At 36.0% G+C, this 17736-nt stretch overlaps 1 protein-coding gene across 5 annotated transcripts in view; it reads left to right on the plus strand.

Moving 5' to 3' along the window:
- The window catches only part of LOC100525452 (zinc finger protein 474), a 150354-nt gene that overhangs the window by 55972 nt on the left and 76646 nt on the right, over nucleotides 1-17736 (plus strand). For 4 of the 5 annotated variants that reach the window (XM_085014371.1, XM_021084681.2, XM_085014372.1 and 1 more), the window contains one exon: nucleotides 5303-5380. The gene's annotated coding sequence lies outside the window, so the exon portion shown is untranslated. Of the gene's footprint in view, nucleotides 1-5302; nucleotides 5381-9090; nucleotides 9162-17736 lie in introns of those variants that run through there. The other variant, XM_085014374.1, reaches the window with a different exon arrangement.

The following is a 17736-nucleotide window of genomic DNA, read 5'->3' on the forward strand; positions in this document are numbered from 1 at the left end:
ACATAGAATGTGAATTGTCAACCAAGAGCAAAATGTATTTCCTGTGAATCAGAAAGAGTTAGGTTCCCAAACTAAAGCATTAAGCTCCCAAACAGTTACCAAATGTAAGTTAAGCCATAATCTCCTCTGATTATAGACATTTCTTTATATCTAAAAAGACAAACAGTTTGGAATTTGTAGGGGACTATATAATATAAAAGTCAGTGCCTCGTGGGTGGGAATATTACCCCCAAATTTGGAAACATTTTGTGTCCCCAAGCAAGTCTCTCAGCTACTCTCTTCCATAATGTCATTTCTAAAATACTTAAATGAAGAGCCCCTTTCAGGCTAAAATTAAGACATAATGGTTTTGTTTTGGAAAAGTCGATTCATCAATATTTTTCCCCATGGCTATTAAAAGTATTTGAAAATGAAACAAAACAGAGTAATAAAAAATCTTGGTATGTATTTTTTTCTTGAATAATGATGTACTCATTCAAGTCCTCTTAGAAAAGATTATTTTGTGCTCTGGTCAAGGTGGCCTACTTTCTTTTTGTGTCAAAGAACTTTGAAATTAGAAGTTATTTGTATTTTCCCAGGGAGTGTCTGCTTTGGGAAGAAAGAAAATTATATGTCTGAAGAACATGGTTGGCCAATTTATTGTTATTTATGTCTATGCTAAGCCTAAAATGAAGTACATAGAATTCAAGTTTCTTTTTTTTCCCCCTAAGGAATATAGTGTCTTATTTTATTTTATAGTAGAATAGTATTCTTTCTTTTATTTTAGTGTGATCACAGGTGAATTCTTTGAGCTCACAGTCTGAACCAAACCAAATATATGTGTAAGAGATGAAGGAAAGGAAACATATCAGAAGTTTTTCATTATGAGAAAGTTTCAATAAGTATATGTTTTCCCTCTTCTGAAAGATTGCTCAAACACAATTTTAATTCCTCTAATGTGTTCATTTTGAGAAATTGTCTACCAAAAATATATACTTCCCTGTGAAATTATTTCATATCCATATGGACTTGTTCCTATGTCCTGTATGGGAAAATGAGTATCTCAGCCACCTGGGATATTATATAGTTGGGGACTATCATCAAGAGAGATGTGTAATTGTAATTATCCTTAGATCAAAGGAGTTTGCCATGGACACATAAAATAAATTGATTTATAAAGTATAGATGGTAGAGTCAAAGAGGAATCTAAAACCTGGTGTTGGCAGAATCATTTCATTCATTTGTGCTAGGTGCCCTCTCCTGGTCACTGTGAGTAATGTTCAGGAGACTTTTCTTTTCCTAGGTCTACTTTGCTATGAAATATACTAAGTGCAACCAGAGCAAACTCCATGCTGGGCTTCAGATGTGAGGCAAGAGAATGTGAGGAAAATTGACACAACTTTACAAGAGTTAGAGTCTTATTTCCCTCCGTCACTCTAGCACCTTGGTTGTCAAGCAGTATTTGATTAGCCTTGTACAGTAGAGTAATACTTTTGTTACTCATCGTGCTCTTCTCTTTTTCTCATGACTTCACATCAGTCCAAGGGAATCCTACATATGACCTGTTTGTACATGGCAGAAGTGACATGTAGAACAGGAACACCCTGAGCTGATGAGGAAATGAATGAACATTTCCTCCTCTCCCATGCTCACTCATACAGCAGCAGTATCTGTATAAGCCCCTAGGAGCATCAAACCCCAGGGAAAGGGAGCAGCCCAATGTGATGGATTGTTAAACCTCAATAGCTATGAAATCACTAAATTTTACTTTGAGTTTTTGGCATCAAGTAGAATGGGGGTGAATCTCAGAATGAGAAATGTAAAATTTATTACTGAAAACTCATATCTTCTCCACCTATCTAAAAACTGTGATTGAATTAGAGACTCTTCTGCCTAATGACCAACAGAAAATCAGAGAGCATAGCATGTCAGAGTTGGGAGTTACTACAGATGTTGCCTAACATAGTTTCTAGTCTAAGATATACTTTGACTTTCAATCTCTTCTGAGAGAAGAGATAATTGTATTTCTTGAGACAAAAGAACAGGTTTGTTTACTGTTTGTTTACTTATTTAAAGCAGTAGACTCCACCAAGTTCAGTGCACTTTAGCTATGATGCAAACACACTGTGCATCAAATCAATCTGAACATATTGGTTCAAGTTGATAGGACTTGGGGACAGGGGAGCCCATGTAAATATACAGATACATGTATTTACTGTGCCATGAGTAATAGACTTCTGTGTTTCTGATCCAGGAGTCTTGTGTCTTCAGCCAGCATTCATGAAACATTAACAGGCTAATTTATATGTCTGTAGGTAGAACAAAATCAAATCACAGACCTGACAGTAGCCTCCTACCAAATTGAAAAATTTTTTTTTACTGTATCATTCTATAATTAATATGTACCTTCTTTTTATGTTAGAAATGACGCCAGTTCTAAAAGCTAATTCATTTATCTTATTCATCTATCCCAATGTAATCTATTTAGATAAATCAATAACATTTAAAATACTCAGAATATGTTTTGTCACAAAAATAGGTACATAGATCAATGAAACAGAACAGAGAGGCCAGAAATAAACCTATGAACTTACAGTGAATTAATCTACAACAAAGAAGGCAAGAATATACAGTGAAGAAAAGACAGTCTCTTCAATAAGTATTGCTGGGAAAACTGGACAGCTACATGTAAAAGAATGAAATTAAAACATTTTCGCACACCATATACAAAAATAAACTCAAAATGGATTAAAGACCCAAATGTAAGACCAGAAACCATAAAACTCCTAGAAGAGAACATAGGCAGATCATTCTTTGGCATAAATCATAGTAATATATTTTAGATCAGTCTCCTAAGGCAAAAGAAACCAAAGAAAAAATAAATACGTGGGATGTATTAAAAGCTTTTGCACAGCAAAGGAAATCATGATCAATGAAAAGACAAGCTACTGAATGGGAGAAAATATTTGCCAGTGATAGAACAGATAATAGGAATATGCAAAATATGTAAATACTTCATATCATATATAACCTAATATCAAAAAATTAACAACTCAATTAAAAAATGGGCAGAAGACTTGAATAGACATTTTTCCAAAGATATAAGATGGCCAACAGGCACATGAAAGGATGTTCAACATCACCAGTCTTCGGAGAAACTGGAATGAAAACCCCAATGAGATATCACTTCATACCTTACTGAATGGCTATCATCAAAAAGTCTACAAGTAGCAGGTGTTGGCGAGAATGTGGAGAAAAGGAACACTGGTACACTGTTAGTGGGAATATAAATTGGTGCAGCCACTATGAAACACAATATGGAGCCTCTTGAAGAAACTAAAAATAAAACTACCATATGTTCCAGCAATTCTACTCCTGGATATATATCCAAAGAAAGTGAAAACCCTAATTCAAAAAGAATCATGCCCTCCAGTGTTTATAGCAGCATTATTTAAAATTTCCAAGATATGGAACAGATGAATGGCTAAAGAGTTAATCATGTATATGTATGATGGGATATTATTCACTCATAAAAAGAATGAAATTCTGCCATTTGCAACAATATGGATGGACATAGGAAGTATTATGCTTAGTGAAATAAGTCAGACAGAGAAAGACAAATTCTTTATGTTATCACTTATGTTTGGAATCTGAAGAAAAAATAAATGAGTACAACAAAATAGAAACACTCTTACAGATATAGGTTACAAACTATTGGGTACCACTGGGAAGAGAAAAGAGGGGAAGGGCAGGATAAGGGTTGGGAATTAAAAGATACAAACTACTATGTACAAAATAAATAAGCAACAATGTTATATTGTACAGCACAGGGAAATAATACCCATTATTCTGTAATAATTTAAAAAATATATCACTAAGCTGTATACCTGAAAATAGTATAATATTGTAAATAAACTCTAATATAGAAAATAAAATAAAGATAATCAGAATATAAAAAATGTGTTACTCTCATAAAAACTATTTATTTATTTATTTTTAGGACCACACATGCGGCATATGGAAGTCCTCTGGCTAGGGGTTGAATTGGAGCTACAGCTGCTGGCCTACACCACAGCCACAGCAACATGGGATCCGAGCCGCATCTGCAACCTACACCACAGCTAGGCAACCTATGCCTAGCTCATGGCAATTCTGGATACTTAACCCACTGAGTGAGGCCAGGGATTGAACCTGCATCCTCGTGGATACTAGTCGGGCTCATTACCCCTGAGCCACAGCAGGAACTTCCTGAAAAGTATATTTCTTATTGGAAACCTTAGCAGACTTTTGATGAGGCATGCTGTACACCTGGCTCCCCTAAATAGGAAAATAACTAAAATCCAACACAGATTTAGTGGATATTTCCCTCACCTGGATTTTGAAGGGAGAATATTTATATTCAGTCACTGCAGGTAACCCTGGAGCCTTCCTACCACCCTGTTCCTGGTTTGTAGAAGGTTTTCATTAACATTTTAAAATGAATAAATAGCAATACTCTAAAATTTGTTAACTCTCTGATGATGAGCCCAGGATAATGTGTCTAATTACCATAAAAATGACTACCATGAATAAATTACAAACGATGACTGGAGTGGTTATGGGAAAAGGCTCATTACTTTAAGGTTGATTTTACTTTAATTGAATATGTAGCCTCCTAATAATCTTTTTTCCATTAAAAATGAATTAGAAACATAATTATAATTATGCCTAAAGTAAAAAAAGAAACACAAAATGGAAGAGAAAAAAGCTTTCTATTAAGGAAAATTTCAAACATATAAAAATGGATGAGTTCCCTGGTGGTTCAGCAGGTTAAGGATCCAGCATTGTCCCTGCTATGGGGCAGGTTCGATCCCGGGCCTGGCAACTTCCACGTGCCATGGGCATGGCAAAAAAAAAAAAAAAAAAAAAAAAAGCTTAAGTTTAGAAGATGATTTAGAACTGATCCAGAGAGTACATAAAAGGTGGGACAAACAGTGACAGGAAAATAAGGAATAGTCCCAGAAACACAAGGTGGAGATAACTAGAAAACTTGGCTAAGAGTTCCCTGTGTATAAAAAAGAAATAGTATTTCAAAGCTAGAAGACAACAATTAAAAAATCACAGTAGGATTATATTTAGAGTGCCTGTACTGAACACTATAAAGTGAGTAAATGAAAACTAAGTTGACTTTGTCACTAAAGGGTGTTGGTAGTGGGCACTAAAAAAAAATCCTCCTGTAATAATATGAATTTGCTGTGAATGATTTTGTGAGAAGCTCTATTAACTTATGACTATTTCATCAACTTGCCATACTAACCAATATTTTCCACTTCCCTCCATAAAGTGCACTGGTGTCCACAGTTTGCCGAATGTGGAGAGTCATCAGGCTTTTTTTCAGTCAGCCAAGATCCTACCATTTGAGGTATGTTTACCCATGTAATAGTTGTGTTTGTTCTTAAATCTGTCAGTCATACACATAACTTCAAGTATATATATATTATTACATAAATTAGTGAAATATGAGTGAAAAAATGGGAACGTTGTTTCTATGGAAACTGTTATATAGAAAAAAAGTTGTTTCTGTATAAAAGTTGAAAGCTTTTAAAAGATTTGATAGAGATGAATCACTAAAAATTGTTGAATTACATATGGACAATTAGTATAAGATATGGGAAGAGGGGAAATTCATTTTACTGTAGAAGAATTTTATGCTCAGATTGCTTTACAAGTATCTTCAAGATATCAATTCATCTTAAAGAAATAAAAATTAGAGATAATGCATGATGAAGTAGTTTATTTTTTTAAAAACAGCATATACTTAATCCTTTGACCTATTGACTGTACATAAAAAAATAAATGTGCAGTCTTTTGCACAATGGCGAATAAATGTGTATTTTTATTTTATTATTTTTATTTTTGGCCACGCCTGTGACATGTGGAAGTTCCTGGGGCAGGGATCATACCCGAACCTCAGCAGTGACCTCAGCTGCTGCAGTAGCACCACTGGATTCTTAACTCACTGCACCACAGATCCACCAGAATCTCTACCAAAGGTGACTTTTAGAAACAATTAGAAGTTAAAAATTAAGTATAAATTCTGTTATTTTCATAAATACTCTGTATAGAACTAGTTATAAGACTAACAATGGGATAAAAACCTGTATAAACTTTCCTTGGGTCTCCCTTTGATGTATACTTTTCATGTTTGAAGAAGGGTAAGAACAAGAATCTAATTCTCGTGCCTTTCCCCATGTGAGGGAAAGTGTGTGAAGAATATGAACTGATTCAGCAAAGCGTCAATGTCTGTGTTGACTCATTCTGAAAGATTGTTGTACACAAGGCAGCAGCATCAGTTGCTCAAAGAGGGAAGTAACCTTGCTGCTCCAGTCTCCGATTCTGGGAGATTGGAGGCATCTGCATCACACTAAGGTGCTCTCCCTGGAGAATTCTGCCTTAGAGATGGCTGCAAACACTTAGGAATGTGTAGTGCAGTGAGTGGAGGGGTTTAAAAATATACACCAAGATTCACATCTACAACAAAATAGTTTATTTTTTACAGCTGATCTCATCTTGCCTTGGAAACCCTATTCCAGCTAATGGCAGAAAAATAATTGCACTTGCCAATTAAAGGCAAGTTATTCTCTGAAAAATTCAGATTTATTGTGAGGTTTTTCTTTGATTTTTCAAGATTTTTACTCCCTTTCTGCTCAAACTGGCATCTGGATATAAGGGGAGGTTAATACAGCCTTAGTGCTTTGGTAGAGGGCAATTTTTTTCTCACTAGCTTTCAATGAAATAATCTTCCTTTTACCTTGTTTCCTGGGAGGGCTGTGCTGGTGCCTGCTGAATTGTAACTGGTCTTGTCTGGCCTGGTGCTACTGTGTTGTGCTGGCATTCACAGGTCAGTGATTGCAGATTGAGTCACTGCCTTTATGTACACAATCCTGTGCTACCTGTCCTGTGCATGAGTGCCCCATTGGGAAGCCCCAGAACCTTTGCCTGTTTTCTCTACACCTCACTGCAAGTACAGTATTCTGTGAGACAGCTCAAGGCCCCTCATTCAGCCGTTGCTGTTCTGATCCTATGATCCATGTAGCCCCATAACACTAAACTGGATATGCTAAGGGGCTTTACTAAGGGTCATAATCTCCCCGATTGTTTAATGGACATAGACCACTAGCTCCCATGCTTTTGAAGTATCCCCCAACGTGATAGCTGTCCTCACCCCAGGGACATTGACCCTGACAGAGGAGATAGAATACTTGCATATGACCGTTCATCTAGCTCTCAGCCTTCTTGGCTCTGCTCCACAGAAATTAGAGGAATATTTCTTTATTTCTGTTGGATGGAATCTTCCTTTACACCTGTCTTCATTCTTCTCTTTATTCTGGCTTACAGTAAATATTCTCAGACCCTTAGGTTTTATTCTTGATGTATAACAAGAAGTTTTATATTTTTAAAAAAAAAAACTGTTTCAATGAGGCCTGGATTTCAATTTCACAAAGAAGTCAAAAGGGCCTGCTTTTATACTCAAATCTGAGCAATGGCATTTTTGATTTGGGGAATATCTGTCTACTATTCCTTCCATGGAGCAATAAAACCCTGGGTCTAGCCTTAATTGCTAAAGGGCAATTGTGGATGGGCGAAAACTGGATTACTGTGAGAAAAAAATACTTTGAGTAGTATTTTAAAAATTCGTATTCTTCTCAGGTAAAATATCACCTCCTGCTTCCTTCAAACCCTGTTGTATCTGTCTGGCTGCACACCTTCCGAAAGCCATTACTTGTATTTATCCAAGGAATAGCAATTAGAGGTCCCTGGAAAGCTGAGTTCCTGGGTGCAATTACAGGGAGATGGAAAAATTAAGTAATAAAAATACCAAAGTAAGATATACCCAATATCTGAAGCAGCCCATTGCATCTGAAAGAGATACCTATTCATATAATAATAAAAAGAACTAAGCTGTTTGGGAATGTACAACATGGGTGAATCTGAGAATCATTATGTTGATGAAAGAAGCTAAACACGATAGAGCACATTCTGTGATTCCATTTATATAAAATTCTAGAAAATGCAGACTAATCTATAGTGTCAGAAGGTTAACAGTAGTTGTCTGGGGATGGTAGTTCTAGTTGAAATGGGGGACAGGAGGCAGGGATACAGAAGGGAAAAGGAAACTTATAGAAGTGATGAAATGTTCACTATTTCAATTACAGTGTTGATTTCATGTAAATATACATGTTTGATATACCTGTATGATAAGAAAACCTGCCTCTTGTCTCTGTCTTACTAAAATGCCCCAAGCTGCCCATCTTAAAGAATAAGAAGAAAGAAATATCCCCTCCTAACCTACAGGTACTGAAAACATTTGTGCATTTTTTCTGAATCTGTCTTTTGATAAAGTTGAGAAAAGCTAATTCCTTCTTACAACTTTGTCTGTTGAACAGGCCAAATAATCCCAATTTCCAGACTTTTCTTCAAGGTATTTAAGCATAGATTGTGTTCATTTCTCTCTAGGTTCTAGATCTTCTAAGAGGTCTTTTGAAAAAAAGTTTGTTTGCAAACATCAGATTTGAAAACCAGTGACATAATAAGCATTGAACATGTTTAGCTGATTACTACATGAGTCACCTCATAAAATTTAGCAAATTGTTAAATATTACTGTGAACCATAATTTATCATTTTGATTATATACCCAGGGTCACTTATGGGGAAAGCCCAGGTATTATATGTCTATGACTAGAACAGCATAACTTCTAAAATAATCAGCCTCCAAACATGGATATTAGGAATCAGAGAAGAGGGTCTAATTTTTAGTTTGATGATTAATGCTAAAAGAAGGCAGTGTGGATTCATGTACTTGATTGATTCAGTAGGCTTCCTTCAGCTAGTATATCAGATGATTACTCTGAAACTTCAGATACAAGGATTGTCCTGCAACAATACCCACCAACTCCCCGTTTAATTTTATTAAATTTTAATAAAATTTAATCCTTTATCCTCTCATACTACCAGATGTTAGACAAATGTCATCTTGCTACCCCAAATAATTTTATAACAGCCTAGGAATTCATGTGTATTTATAAATTGCAATTTAAAAAGTGTATTTTCTTTTTTTATTTTTATTACAGTTGATTTACAATGTTCATTTTCTGCTGTACAAAGTGACCCAGTTATATAAGAAAAAAAGTGACGCAGTTAGGTAGGTAGATAGATACACACACACACACACATACACACACATTCTTTTTCTCACATTATCCTCCATCATGTTCAATCACAAGTGATTGGATATAGCTCATTGTGCTATACAGCAGGATCTCACGGCACTTGGAGTGGATTAGCAAAATTCTATTTTCAAATCAACAAAAATATATTAAGGCCTATTAGGTACAATCTATCCCACTAAGAATTTTTTAGCAAACAAATAAATATAAAAAGCTCTTTTTGTCATTAAAGAGTATGAGATGTAGCTAGAGGTAAGAAGGAGAAATTTTAAATGAGAGAAATTAAATACAATAAACATTTTAAATAACTTCTCATTACAAATGGAAGAGGTAGTTTTTACATAGAAGTACATGGTTAAGTGCTCAGTGAACTTTCCAGACAATGGTTGCCACGGGGAATCAAAGGTTTATCAAAATCTGGGCTACTTGGGGAAGCTTTCCTTCAAAGAAGTAGGACTGAAGTTTGGTCTTGGAGGGTTGTGTAACATGCACCAAATGTTTGGCTAGACCTAAGAAATACGCAATTGCTTTTAATAAATTGTTGGGCTGATGTTCTCTGTTCAGAGAGTCAATATGTTCAGAGAATGTGCTCTGCCATTAAAAAAAAAAAACAAAAAAACAAAAAAAACAGTCCCTTTAGATGATGCTGCTGATAGCCATGCCACCGGGTCACCCTTCTCCTAGGCCAGCACACAGTGCAACTGAAGTCTGAAAAGGTCAGAAATAGCCCACTTTCGGAACTGGGATGTGTTTGTGGAACCATGTGTTGAAGCACCTGTACCCACCCATGTCTGGATGTAGTTATTAGTCCTTCATTTCCTCAAGTGGTAAACTTGTTCACAGATGTTACTGGAGGGAAAGAAAATGTTCAGTGTTTATGCAGCAAATCTGAAGAAACCCTTCTGCTTAACTGAGGAAATGCCACAGTTATTTTGGTATTCCTTTAATTTTGGAAGTCTGCATTATTTGCAAGAGTGACCAAAAGGCTTTTTAAAAAATCCACAAATAAACATCAAATTCCTGTTTAATATGGTGGATGTTATTGGTTTTTGAAAAACAAAGGAACAGTCAGTCATTCTTGCACCCACCCCAAAAGCTAGCATACTTTCTGGTATTGACAACCCAGAAACCTCATGACATAAGCCTTATTTTATTTCTCAATCGGAACATCTACCTCAAAAAAAGGGCTCTGCGGGTAGGCTCTTTCTGTTCTTAACATTTTTGAAACTGGTAGCAAAGAGCAAACAGAGATAAAAGAAAGCTAAGAAGAATTTTTCAATATGATCTCTCATCAACAAGCAGGGAATTTCCACCTCAAAACTAAAATTATCCATATATTTTTTAATTTAAGCCTTTTCTGAGCTGGATAAGTAGCGAAAAATACATCTGTGTTCTTTATTTTATCCTCCTTAATGCCTTAAAAAATGTTTATTGTCTCTCAGAAAAAAGACAAAGGAATGATAATTTATAATTTTGTTCTTGTATATGTGACCTGTGTCATTTGGCAAAATGAAGTAATTCTAGGATCAACTGGGATGCCCTATTCTTTGATTAGTTTAAATAAAAGTTGACGTCAACTCCTCTCTGGGGGTTCTTCCTTGGGGGTAGTTCAGAGTAACAAGGGGAGGAGATGTCTTTTTTTTTTTTTTTTTCCTTTTTTCTGTCTTTCACTTTAATTTCTAACCTCCACTCTCCATTTCACCTACAGTCCATGACACTGACTTATACTCCCCTAAATACCACTGACCCAAGGTTATATGTGGAGAATTTCCTGAAGATGGGGAACAAAGGGCATGTGTAGGACAGGGTGCAGGACTTCACACTGAATTAGCTACCACTCTTTGTAAAAATACTCCAGAATTTCTATAACCAGCAAGCCCTCTTTTCTAGTAAGGACCTTGCCTCCACCAACGCTGCCAACTTTCACCCCCACGCTTCAGATCTCACTGCCACTTCTTTAGAGTTTTACCGGTCCCCCCCACTCCAATATTCCTACAGAATAGTTCCTCTGTCAGACTTCCCCCAGACAGTGCTGTCTAATAGTGGTGATGGAAATGTTCTACAATCTGCACTATGCAATATGGTAGCCACATGTTCCTACTGAGCACTTGAAATGAATTAACTGTCTACATTTACATTCCATAGCTACGTGTGGCTGGTGGTTATGCTATTGAATAGCACAGCTCCCAGCCATCCAACACTGACCAAGAGGCAGTTCCAAACTGGACAGACTTACTACAGTGTATTTCTCAACACAGATATTTAAAAACAGGAAGAATTAAAAAACAAGAATATAAAAAATAGAATTTTTTTTCCATTTGCTAAATATCTAATATGGTCTGTGTCCACATGCAGGAAACTTAGTCATAAAAACACTGAAAAGTGGATAAAAACAACCCTCGGTTTAGCCTTTAGAGTACTATTGCCCCAACCCTACTCATTCAAATGTATCCTTTTAGACATGCTTATACATTCATTCAAAGCTAGTGTCCATATATAAGTTAGTAAATCATGATTCTGTGTTGAAGTTCTTGACAAATAACTTCTTAGAGTAGCCAACCGATTTATTATATCTAAGGCATGATTTTAAGATATGCGATTTGTGTTTTTAATTTTTAGGATACACTCCAATTATATATATTTTTTTCTTTTGTCAGTTGCAGCTAAGGAAATTTTGTATGCCATATAATGTGATCATGTGCTTGATTTTCAGCTTTATAACAGTCTTCCCTCTCAAAGAACTGAATATGTCTCTGCTAACATTGTGCATCTAATTGTTAATTTTCTTGGTATAAAGAATAAGTTCTCGAGCACTGCAGTTCTTTTAAAGGAAGTATTACTTATCCCAAGAGTATAGACTTTGTTCTACAGTTTATATTTGCCTTCTACATTCCTTCCTTTAAAATGTTTACTGCAAAAGTTAATCTTAAACAGATGGGTTTTGTTTTGTGATTGAGTGGATTGAGTGTGTGTTTAATAGATGCTGTAACACTTCTCTTCACAAGAAGACCATTTACTTTTGAGCCAAGGCCTGACATGATATTTCCTCTCTGAAACACTCCCTTGTTTAGCTATTTGCTTGTTCTACCTTTAAATTCTTTCTTCGTTTGGCACCCAGTCATTCAGGTGTTTCACATACAAATTTAGCATTTCTATTTACAAAGATCAGACAGACATTATACACAAGCATTTCCTGTTATGATTAACATCCCTGCCTTCCAGGTGTGCCTTCTTCCCTGCTTGGTGAGCAAGGCAACTGCATTCATTCTCTTGGGCAAAAAGAGTTCTGCCAAAGAAACATTTGTTATAGGACCAGTAATTTATTTCCTGTTACTTCGTCACACTAAATAAAATCTCTACTTTTATCCCATCAATATTAGTTTCCATTATTAGCATCTTATCTTTCAAACCTTGAGTTATAATGCTTAGTCAGATTCTTATTTTGTCACCCAAATGCATGTTAATTCGCATTTGAAGTCACAAATATCTTTATTACATGCTTTAGTTATAAAAGTACCATAATCACTGTGAATTAAAATATGAACTAAAGGAAAATATAACTCAATCTCCCACAATCCATCACTCTAGTGCAATCACTAATTTATGTATTTTCTCATGCATATTTTCGCATATAGTCATGATGCCCATATGATTTAGTGTCTTACTTTGCAATCATTTAGCATTTTATTATAAGGCTTTTCAGTATTACAACATAGTCTGGTCAACCCTCCTTTTTATAATCATCATTTCAATGGCTGTGTATTATTCTATTCATGGGTAACACTAACATTTATTTAAATAATCCCCTATTGGTGACCATTTGAAATACGTCTGAGATTTAAGTTTGATAATCAAGACTTTAAGATTATCACTGTGATTTTGTTTAACCTGATGGAGGACTATTTATGTATTTGTAGACAATTAATTTGCCTAGATCTGTATCTAATAGAGTATGTCTGTCTATATTTATTATTGATTTACTACAGTAGTTAAGTTTTGAAACCCTAACATCATGCAAGGATAAATCAATTAGTATATTAGGAAGGGATAATTTTCTATAATATTAAATATACTAATTAATTTACTCAGAGTACCTTTTTGAGCACTATTTCAAGTACTATTCCTGACATATTAGGAAGAAGACAAAGACCAAGGGAGACACCATCTCTGTCCTGAAAAAGTTTTCCTTATTATGGGTGGTGCAGACTAGTCCACAAAAGATAGCGATTTAAATGGGGGAATAGATGTTCTCTGCAAACACATAGATGGGGCTCAACTCTCTAATTCCAGAGATTGCTAGGGCTTCCAAGAAGAAGTAACATTTAAATAAACCCTTAAGAATAAAGAACTAGTCAGCAGAGATGTAGGATGGGATAGTGAAAGAGAGTAGTGCACTTCAGGCACTGCTACTGATATGTGAAGCCCACAAAACAAGAAAAGATATGTGGTAAACAAAAAGCTAAAAGACAGTGGTATCCTGCAGAAGGGATCATATGCCAGATTATTTGAATGTTTCTTTTGCATGTTACTTAACATTCATCAACAATCAGATTTAATCCTTGATATATCTGTTAAGTTGATAACCCAAGTTTCCTTTCCAATAAAAGTCATCTTATTCTTATACAAGGCAGTGTATTAAAGGGCCAGTTAAACTGTACCCTTGCCACCATCAGATGGTATCATTTAGGTTATTTTAACATCAGAAGAATGAACAATATAGTATTTATGTTTTAACTATCATTGCAGTATCTATGGAATGATTTGAGGGAAATCCCCAGGGGAAACTATTGTCAAAAAATCTCCCATAATTCTTGTCCTAAACAATGAAGTGCCTATTATTTCTTCCTCCTGTGGCTTCATATATAAAAGGCCTTGTTAATTTGTAAATATATTAGTGAAAAAGATCACATATTCTTTTTTTCTAATGATTTTTATTTCTTCTATTATAATTGGTTTTCAGTGTGCTGTCAGTTTTCTACTGTACAGCCAAGTGACCCAATCACACAAATATATATATATACATTCTTTTTCTCACATTATTCTTCATCATGCTCCACCACAAGTGACTAGATACAGTTCTCTGTACTATACAGCAGGGTCTTATTGCTTATCCACTCCAAATGCAATAGTTTGCATCTATTGATCCCATATTCCCAGTCTATCCCACTCCCTCCTCCTCCCCCTTGGCAACCACAATTCTTTCTCCAAGTCCATAAGCTTCTTTTCTGAAGATCAAATATTCTATTCCTTTTGGTCATGAACACTTTTTTTCATTGAAGTATAATGGATTTACAATGTTTTTTTAATTTCTGTTGTACAACAAAGTTATCCAGTCATAAACAGTTCCATGTGCTGTACAGACTCCATTGCCCATCCACTCCCAGTGTAACAGTTTGCATCTGCCAACCCTAAATTCCCAGTCCATTTCCCCCCTACCACCACCACCCCCAACAACCACAAGTCTGTTCTTCGTGGTTGTGATCTGTCTGTTTGGTAGATAGGATCATTTTTGCCATATTTTTTAAACTTTAAAATTTTGTGTTTTTTTTTTTTTGCTTTTTTAGGGCTGCACCTGTGGCATATGGAAGTTCCCAGGCTAGGGGTCCAATCAGAGCTACAGCTGCCAGCCTACATCACAGCCACAGCAATGGAGGATCTGAACCATGTCTGTGACCCTCACTACAGCTCACGGCAATGCCGGTTCCTTAACCCACCGAGCGAGGCCAGGGATCAAACCTGTGTCCTCATGGATACTAGTCAGATTCATTTCCACTGAGCCACAATGGGAGCTCCATCTTCTGCCTATTTTTCAGTTGGGTTGTTTGTTTTTTTGTTGTTGAGTTGTATGAACACTTTCTAATAAACTGTTTTTTTCATATTAATTATCGAAGAGCTGGGTCCTTAAAGAATGGGTCAAAGTAGAGTTAAATTTTTATAGTGAATTTTGCAGTAGAAAACAATTCCTAAGAAGGTTTCTCTTTAGAAAAAATGAAAGCTTAGGGAGGATCTTAGAATTATAGAAGACTTAGAAAGCACCAGTAGAAAGTGGAAAGAAGGTATGACCCCCAAACAATAATGAAAGGGCTCTAAATTATACCCTATTCACAAATTTTCCAAGTTTGAACCCTGTCCACAGTAACCATGCTAGAAGAAAGTGGAAAATACTTTTGAAATGAAACTTATTTTAATCATCAAATGTGAGACCTTTTTGTTAACGTGCCAAATTTTCAATGTAATACAGATGAATAGAATCATGGTTTCCTTTATACTCTTTGGCTATTAGATTGTGCATTAGTAGGCTCAGCCTGTATCTTAGGCAGTGTCACGCAGAGTTGCTCCAAGTAAGGAAGATAGTAATTAATGCAGTCGTTGGCTCCCAAATTAGATGGAGTAATGTAATTTAGATTGTTATAGCTATCATATATATTTCCAGGCCTATCATATAACATTTGTAATTCACTGTTTAAGTGCTGTGGCCGTCATTTGATTATTATAAATGTTCTGATTCTCCTCCTTCTGGGCATGTGGCAATTATTTTCATTACCTGCCCTTCTTAAGGCTGTGACTTACTTTGGCCAACGGAATGAGAACAAAAGTGATGTGTATCTCTTTCAGATGGAAACACTAGCCAGTAGAAGATGGAATCAAATACGCTCACTTTGACCCATATCCATACAATAGCCATTGGGAAATATGGAATTGTGAGAACTGTTAATGAAGATTATTCTCATGATCATAGAAAGAAGGAAACCAGTACTTTTCTACTTATACATCACCTGCTTTGTAACCCTCAAATTCTTCCAAAGTAGTCCTGGAAGTACCCAGGAAACTCTTGCTGCACTCTGCAGCCAGATCTTTTGGCAGCAGTGTGCCATCTGTAATCTTCTCTTTTGCTCTGAATCACTGTGACAATGACAATGAACAAAGTAGTCCCTCTTTTAACAATGCACAGCAGAGATTTTTCTATCACAGTGCAGCAACTGCTGAGCCAAAATGTTAATGCCATAAGTCAGGGATAATGGCACCTAAACCAAAGCTCTGACTGTTGCATCTAATACAAATATTCCCTTGCATTGTCATTGAAGCTTCTAGCATCAATATAAGAATGCCATATACTCTCAAAAATATTGTTTGTATTCATTTTATTCATTTTTTTTATTACAGTCCTCTTTGTCTCTGAGCTCAAATTTGAGATCATGGTGGCTAGACCATAGTGACAGACATCAGTGGGGCTAAGCACATAATCATCCTTACCCTCTGTCCTGGCGTTAAGGACCCCAAATAAACCAATGCATCTAAAAGATTCCTTTTTCTCCTCAGATAATTTCTCTGCCAGAAGTCTAGTTGGGTCCTTTTGCACATAATGACTTGATAGACCCAGCCTATCCATTCTCCACACTTCTGTTAAGCTGATCAGTGTCTGAACCCAAATTGTGTACTCACCTACAATAGTTTTCAAGCTTGTGGAGTTTCTTTGTGTTGACAAGAATATTGTGGATCTAAGAAGATATTGAACTAACGTTAATAAGAGTGAAATGAAGAAAAAGAAAGTAATAAAAATATGGAACCACTGTAAAATTTCTTTACAAAAGTACATTGTCTTGGGGGAATAAACATCATTAGAAAGGGGATAAAATTATATTGCAATGGAAACAAAATACCTGAAGTTATTTCCAAAGGACAATAATAGAGGTTTAAAAAAGTTGTAATTACTCAAGGACAGCTACAACCCCACTTAGCCCGCTGACTGATGAGTGTGGCAGAGACTTCTTACTCTTCAAATGCATTCTTCACATCTTTATTTAATTTAAAAAAAAAAAAAAAAAAAAAAAAACTTGAGTTCCCATCGTGGCTCAGTGGAAACGAATCTGACTAGTATCCATGAGGATGCAGCTCCCACCCCTGGCCTCACTCAGTGGGTTAAGGATCTGGCATTGCCGTGAGCTGTGGTGTAGGTCCCAGACACAGCTTGGATCCTGAGTTGCTGTGGCTGTGGGGTAGGCCGGCAGCTGCAGCTCCGATGCGACCCCTAGCCTGGGAACCTCCATGTGCCACACGTGAGGCCCTGAAAAGCAAAAAAAAAAAAAAAAAAAAAAAAAAATGAATTCTACCTGGGCACTTGGTTCTTAAAGGTTCACATGGCTCTAAATGAAAAGGACATCACTTCCATTGTTCCTTCCCCACTTCTGACTGGTTGGAACAGAGATATAATTGTGGGAACTTGAGCAACTACCTTACACCATGAGATGGAAGCAAAGTAATGGTGGAGCAACAAGGTAAAACAAACTCGAGTCCTGACACCATGAAACTGTATATCTGTTTCACAATGGTATCATTCAGACCATTAAATGAGACATAAATAAATTTCTCCATAATTTAAGCTACAGTTATTTTGTTTTGTATTGAAAATAAGATTATACCCTAACTACTACAATGAGAAAATTGAGATAGTAAAAATAAAGCTATCACAGATTTGGGCAGATATGAAAAGATTGGAGTTCTTTTCGGGTAAAAGCACTTGAGGTAAGGCAAAGAAATTCAACATGCATT

Source organism: Sus scrofa, chromosome 2, assembly GCF_054392235.1.
Source record: "Sus scrofa isolate SSC_HxYL_T2T_F1_AM1 chromosome 2, Sscrofa_HxYL_maternal_Yorkshire_Landrace_v2.0, whole genome shotgun sequence".
Taxonomy (NCBI): Eukaryota; Metazoa; Chordata; class Mammalia; order Artiodactyla; family Suidae; genus Sus; species Sus scrofa.